The 7,679-nt window shown below is 38.9% G+C and overlaps 1 pseudogene; it reads left to right on the top strand.

The window, feature by feature from the left end:
- Positions 1-7,064: 7,064 nt before the first annotated feature.
- On the top strand, positions 7,065-7,303 carry LOC122744672 (annotated as a pseudogene).
- The last annotated feature ends 376 nt before the right edge of the window (positions 7,304-7,679 follow it).

Here is a 7,679-nt window from a genome sequence, read left to right as displayed (position 1 = left end):
TCTGGGGAATGCCTAAATGAGCTTTGGTATATGATAGTGATGGAATATTATTGTGCTGTAATAAATGACAAGCAGGATGATTTCAGAAAGGCCTGGAAAGATGTGTATGGACTGATGTATAGTAAAGTGAGTAGAACCAAGAGAACGTTGTACACAGACACAGCAATATTGTTTGAGGAAGAACTGTGAATGACTTAACCATTCTTAATAATGCAATGATCCAAGAAAATCCTAAAGGACTATTTATAAAACATATTATTCACTTCCAAAGAAAGAACTGATATTGATGGAACACAGTCTGAAGCATACTATTTTTGACTTTCATTTTTTTTTCTTATATTCAAGTTTTCTTGTACAAAATGACTAATGTGGTTATATTTTACATAGTCAAAAATAATTATGACATCTCTCTGTATTCATAGTTATACACTTATAGGTCACACTGATGATGAAGTATAACAGTTGTTACTGTAGATTCTATAGCATTGACCTTTCTCTGAGGTTAGTGTTAAAGTTCAAGAATCCTTTTAAGTGTTACACAGAGAGAAAATACTTATTATTCTATTAAATGGCTTATCTCTCAAGTTCCATGTAAGTTTTATTATCCTTTTCATATAATTTCTTTAAGACTCCACTCTGAAAAATATTTATTTGGCTGGCAAAAGACTATGACCTTTTAGGATGCCACAAGGTTTGTGGAATAAGCTTAGAACAAATAGCTGGACAGCTCCATATGTGTTTCATAACTAGCTCACAGGATATTTCTTAGCCAACAAGGGAGAAGAAAATAATAAATGATAAAATAGACAATGTTTTCATTCTTGGCACTATATGCTCACTTTTCTCCCACTGTGCCATCTTTGCCATAGAAGCAGAAGAGGCCATAAGAGGAGCAAGTGTCATTTTCTATGATTATCACAGATTTTTATGGACTAAGGATTCACCGTCTAGTGGCCAGACTACTGGGGATAGGCTAGGATGGTTAATGGAAAAATGTGTGATCAAGACATTAGTATTGTCAATGGAATGAATCCTAATATTAGGAAGATTGATCTGGCAGTGGTGTGAGGAATGATTTGGTATTTTCTCTGATACTTTTATTACAACGAATAGTCACCTCTTCACTGTAGGTCTCAGTTTCCTCATTTCCAAAATAAGATTGAACTTGATGGTTTCTATTGTGTCTTCTAGATCTAACTCTATTATCCTGTGATGCCAGTTCAAATTCTTTAATGATGATGATGAAGTTGTTGTTCAGTCATATCTAACTCTTCATGATCCCATTTGTGGTTTTCCTGGCAAAGATACTAGATTGGTTTGCCATTCTCTTCTCTATTTCATTTTGTAGATGAGGAAATTAAGGAAAACAGGGTTAAGTGACTTGCCCAGGGTCACACAGCTAGTAAGTGTCTGAGGCTGGATTTGCAATCAGGTCTTCTTGACTCTAGTGCTTTATCCACTGTATCATCTAGCTGTCCCAAAATATAGTAACTTCTATTAAAATAGCAATTTAGGTAATTCATCCTCCTTCCTAGGACTATCTAGTTTCACGAGAAGACAAAGAAAAGCAGTATTGTGTTGATCTATATCAGCTCATTTCATTGTCCTAACAACCCTAGATAGAGGTAGCAGTGCATAGTGGATAAAGAGTTGATCTTGGAGTCTGAAAGACCTGGGTTCAAGTCCCACCTCTGATGCACACTGGCTTTGTAATCATGGCCAAGTCACCTGCACTCTCAATGCTCCAATTAACTCTCTATAAGTTGTAAGTTTGTGTCCTATATATATGAGTGGATGGAGTTTCCACAATAGGATTTCCCTACATAGATTATAACAAAAAGAGACTCTGAGGCAGCTAGGTGGCACAGTGGAGGGAGAACTAGCCCTGTAGTTAGAAGGGCCTGAGTTCACATACAACCTCGGAAATTTACTAGATGTGTGACCCTGGGCAAGTCACTTAATTCCAATTGCCTTAAAAAAAGCAAGACTTCGAGGACATCAAGTTCAAATCCTAATTTTCAGGTGAAGAAACTAAGACCACAGAGGGTTAACCAACTATTCCCCAGTGAGACAGGTAATGCATCTCAGAGGCAGGATTTGAACCTAGGTCCTTTTACTCCAGAGTTAGTGTTCCTTGGACTGTATCACATCTCAGATTTAGATATAAAAACAAAAATAAACCAGAAGGTCAACCCTACTAAACTCGTCTGTCAGTATAGATCTATCACCTGTAGGATAGGTGGTTCAGACAGAGTATTAGTCCAAATGTAGGTGAGCCCTGAATATGGCCTTTACCTCAAAAATTAGACTTTATAGATTTAGAGTTGGAAGGTACCTTAGAGATTATTTAACCTAAACCTCTATTGTTTATTAATCTACAGTCTCTTAGAGGTTAGTAAAAGACTACTTATTTAGATGGGGAAACTGAGGCCCATCGAGACAAAGTGACTTAACTCTGAGTCACATGGGTAACAAGTTACAGAGGTAAGATTTGATTCCATGTCCTCTGACTTCAGATCCATTGTTCTTTCCAATGTGCCATGTTGCCTCTATCTTGGAAAAAGAGGGTGGGAGAATATGGATATACCCTGAAAAATAATATGAATTATATTCCGTGCTCAGGTTTGTTATAAACTAGAATTTGAGGAAGGGGTAATTTTAGGGAACATGGCTTATACTCTGAGTGATATAGGATTACAATTCCCATTTCATAGAAAGGAAAACTGAGATTCAGAGAGATTAAGTGCCCTGCTTATCATGTAGCTAGTAAGCAGAAGGGCCCAACCTCAAGCCTGATTTTCTGCTTCTAAGTCAGATGATCTTTCCATTATGACATCTTTAGCTTTAAATGGCACTTACATATGTATTCAGCATTTCTGCTGAATGCAGTGAGATTTCCAAGGTATATTTCAAAGTGCTATATATCAAAGTACTGGCAGAGATTTTCCTCTCTGTTTAGATTTAACTGTCACTCATAAAGCATATAGTATTCTATGCTACCCATAGAAAGATTTTGAAAGCCCTGACAACTGTTGAACAAACATAGTAATTCATTAAAACCTGGGGTAAGTTTTCCCCTTCTCTGTATGAATAACTCTGATTTGGGTCCCTAAGCCGAATGCTAATGCTGAAAGTCTGTGATCAAAGGATTTTACAGATGTGTTTTTAGGTTGGTGAGTCACCAAAGCTTGTTAGGGTTGTGTGGTTCCTTTATTCGGGAACAATGCCACCTGCAGCATAAATATACTCTCAGAGGAGGGAGAAAAATGACAGGCCTGGACAGAATAACTAAGCAAGGCTGAGCTCACTCCTCATTTCCCCGTAAATTAAAAGATCTTGCTTTGCTGCCCAGCCTTTGTTATAATGGACCCTGAGCTCCTTTCTCCACTGAGAGAAGATTGACTTGTTTGATGACTACACCCTCTGTTTCTTCTTGACAGGAATTCTCTGAGAGTCTGACAAGGAGCCCACACAATGTGTGTGTGTGTGTGTGTGTGTGTGTGTATTACTGAAGAAAAGCTGAAAATGCAATGTCCAGCTTCTGGTTTTCTTAATCACTGCTGTTCTATATTCCACTTAATTCAGGCAAGCACACACATACACACTCAGAAATCCTCTTAACAAATGTTACCTAAAAGGAATCACAAGCCACTGTGGGTTCTTATGACTGGAACCAGGCACGTTAATGATGAGATTGGCTGCTATTCACCCTTTAATAGTCCTCAATAGCCACTGGTTCTTTCATTTTCACTGATGCTGTTACTAGAGGCTATATTCTTACATCATTTCACAATGAAGTTTTTAGTGGCTTGGAGCCATCATATAGCCCTGAACGGTCAAGAAAATAGATAGGGACAGAAGTTGGGTGAGCATATTAAGAAACAACAAAAGAATTTTACAATTCAATGAAATCCAATCCCATCAAATAATCTAATTCAATTTAACAGATATTTATTGTCTATTATGTGCAAGGCACCATGAGCAGTGATAAAAATGATCAAACAAACATAAAATACCCCCACTGTCTAGGAGCTTGACTTCTACTTAAAGTATGCGAATACCACAAATTAATACAAACTAAGTGCAAAGTAAGAGAAAGCAAATTCAAGGGAGTGTGTGTAAAGGTAAGTGGGGTTACAGGGAGAAGGTGAATCAGAAACTATCTCCTGGAGGTGAGACTTGAAAGATGAAGGGAATTTTCTGAGGCAGTGGTAAAGTAGGAAATACATTGCAAACATCAGGGACCACTTGTATAGTAGTATTTCAAGGGATAATGTCCTGTATGGAGAATAGCAAGAAGACTGATTTGACTTTAATGGAGTGTGTGTGTAGGGATATAATATGAAATATTAGTTGAAAGTTAAGTGGGAGCAGATTGTAGAAAGGATGATCTGGGGGAACAGGGGAGTTTGTATTTTATCCTAGAGACAATAAGGGGCCATTGAAAGTTCATAGCTTGTGTGACATCATTGCTTCCTGGCTATCCCTCACCTCACATATCCAATAACTTGCCAAATCTTGCTATTTCTGCCTTCAAAATATCTCTCACATCTATCTCCTTCATTCACAGAAATACCTCCCTAGTCCAGGTTCTCATCACTTCTCATCTGAACTATTAAAATAGTTTCCTAATTAGTCTCTCTGCCTCTAGCTACTCTAATTCATCCTCTAAAAAACTGACAAAATGATTTCCCTCATATTCAGGTCTTGCCATGTCACTCCCTTACTGAATAAACTCTAGTGCAAACTGTCGCAAAATAATCCCCTTAACATCTCTGGAATTAAATAAAACTCCTTTGTTTGATATTTAAAACTGTTCATAACCTGTACCCCAACCTACCTTACCAGTCTTATTATATGTACTCCCCTCCACACACTTTATAGTACAGCCACACTGACCTTATTGCTATTCCTCACACATGAAATTCCATCTCCTGCATCCTTGCTTTTCTACCAGTTGTTCTAAGCCTGGAATAGACTTCTTCCTCACTTATGACTCATAGAATTCCTAGTTTCCTTCAGGAAGTAGTCAGATTAAGTGTCAGCCTCCAACATGAATCCTTTCTTTATCCTTCCACTTTCCCCCAGTTGTCTTGTATTTATTTTATATATAACTCTAGATGCATATGTTCTAACCTGAGGGGATATAAGCACCTTCAAGTCATATCCCATTACCCAAATGTATAGAAGACAGTCAGATATAATGGAAAGAGCATCCCATCCACATGGGAGTCAGGAGGGTTATAATCCTAAATTTGACACCTGAAGACAGAAAATATTTCCCTTTGTCTTTGTAACCTCTGTGCTTAGTTCATTGTAAGATCTTAGTTAATGCTTGTTGATTGAATTTTCCTCCCTCCAAGGCTATGGAAACCAAGGATTTTCTCTAGTGCAAATATTTGACCAATAAGATATATATGACTTGAAGGTGTGTGTGTTTCAATGATTTCACAGATCTCCTAACAAAGGAAAGCAACTGACACACTTATATACCCACATAGCAAAGAAAAGGCATGAGGTATACCTTTCTCAAATTCCTCATGTGCCACTCTGCATATTCTGCCTTCTCCTGTCTGTGTTCTGGGAAGACTTATGCATGGAACTTCCATGTAATCAACATGACAGAAATCCCTTTATATTTCAGCTTTTGGAAAGAAGGTCACTCTGCTCTACAGGGTCTGATGATGACTCTGTTTTGCTTTTTTCTCTCTTCTAAAAGAGGATTTTTCCAGTGCCTTCAAGGCACTATGACCAACTATAGTTCAAGTGCCACATACGAGACAACTGACTACGAATTTAGGCTAAAACAGATTTGAAGTTTTCCTTCTTTTCTTTTCTTTTTCTCCCCCTTAACAGCAAGTTAAAAATCCTAAACAGTTGAAAGCAGCCTAGACAGGAGGAAAAGATGTATCAGTAACTCTATGAATACTGCTTGTCTGATCTTGGTCAAGTTACCTATATTCTCTGAGCCTCAGTTTCTCCATCTATAAAATGAGAGTGTTTAGACCTTAAAGGTCTCTTCTAGCTTGAAACTGATGATCCCATTGTAACAAAACCTGTTGGGATCATAAATGGGCTGTCTTCACTATTGGTCACTTTACTTTCTACTTTTCATCTTTGTATGGGCTAAACATTCCCTGGACTCATTTCTGCCTCAGAGCATGACTTTCTCCCTCACCTCAGGTATAATTTCCTTTCAAACCTAGCCAAAGTAGGAAAGGGATTAAGAGCAGGGCCAGAGTCACCAGTTGCACTATTACTATTACTGTAATTACTATTACTATTACTGATCCATTTTTGAGCCTAGGGACAACCTGTGAAAGTATACTCTGCCCAGGGAAATTATTAAAATAAATCAACACAACCTCTTTCTTCTTTGCATATGGCCTCCAGCCAGCACATTCTGGCAACCCAGCAATTTAAATCTCCCTCTCTTCTGGGTTTTCTCTCTCCAGATGCAGTATACCAAATGCATAACAAATACAACTGATATGGCCAAGATAGCTATCTTTATAATGCATTTTCCCACAGCATAACCAATAAATAAACAAACAAAAAAGGTTCTTCTAAACTGTGACTTTTTAGGCTATTGCTTGGAAAGGGAGAGGAAAGAACTTTAGTGACCTATCTCCAGAATAGCTGGAATCCCTCAAGACTCAGTTTGAATCCTAACTTTAATAGAAAGCCATTGCCTGCCTCTCCATGATTGTCAGAGCCTTCTTCTCTGTGAGATTATGTTACATTTACCCTGTTTATAGTATATGTTTATGGTTGTGTGTTCCTGCCCTCCCCCATTTGAATGTAATGTCCTTGAGAATAGGGACATTTGGTTTTGTTTGCTTGTTTTTCATTTGGTTGCTTACTTTCTTTGTACTCCCAGTGCTATACATAGTGCCTGGCACAAAGGAAGCATGTAATAACTTCTTGTTCACTCACATCTGGCTATCCCTGTGAGGCAGAGTGAAGGCAAATATGTTAGGGTGGATAAGTGAAGAGAGAAAGTTCTCTCACATAGAAACCAAAGGAGAGAGACGTAAAGTGGAGCTGCTGAGGCTGAAAGCGAGATGCCAGTAGCCGTGGGTCCCTATGGACAGTCCCAACCCACCTGCTTTGACCGAGTGAAGATGGGCTTCGTGATGGATTGCGCTGTGGGCATAGTGCCCGGGGCACTGTTTGGCACCTTTTCATGCCTCAGGATCGGGATGCAGGCCGGGAACTGATGGGCGGAATTGGCAAAACCATGATGCAGAGTGGGGGTACCTTCGGGACGTTTATGGCCATTGGAATGGGCATCCGCTGCTGACTGTGGCGTCTCCACCTCTTCTCAAGTCCTCTGCGCACCTACTTGTTTAATATAATAAAAGGCTTTGAGTAAAAAAAAAAAAGAAAGAAACCACAGGAGAAACTATTCCACTCAACAACCTGTCTGATCATCATTGGAAATCAGTCCCTTGACTCCTGGGATATAGTGCAACACAGCATCTCTGCCACCCAGGATGTAGCCTAAGCTTGCTCAGGGAAGAAATGCAATCCTTGGTAGGTGCTCCGTCCCCAGAGTTTGTATTATCCCACATCTTGTTCTGCTTTTTTTGCCAATGTAGTTATTTCTTTTGCAAAAAGCAACCTAGCTCATTTATTTTCTCCTTCTCCTGTTTCTTGTCCCGCTATGTCCTTTCAGC

Source organism: Dromiciops gliroides, chromosome 2 (genome assembly GCF_019393635.1).
Source record: "Dromiciops gliroides isolate mDroGli1 chromosome 2, mDroGli1.pri, whole genome shotgun sequence".
In the NCBI taxonomy this organism is placed as follows: domain Eukaryota; kingdom Metazoa; phylum Chordata; class Mammalia; order Microbiotheria; family Microbiotheriidae; genus Dromiciops; species Dromiciops gliroides.
This window is presented reverse-complemented; position numbering and strand designations above follow the sequence as displayed.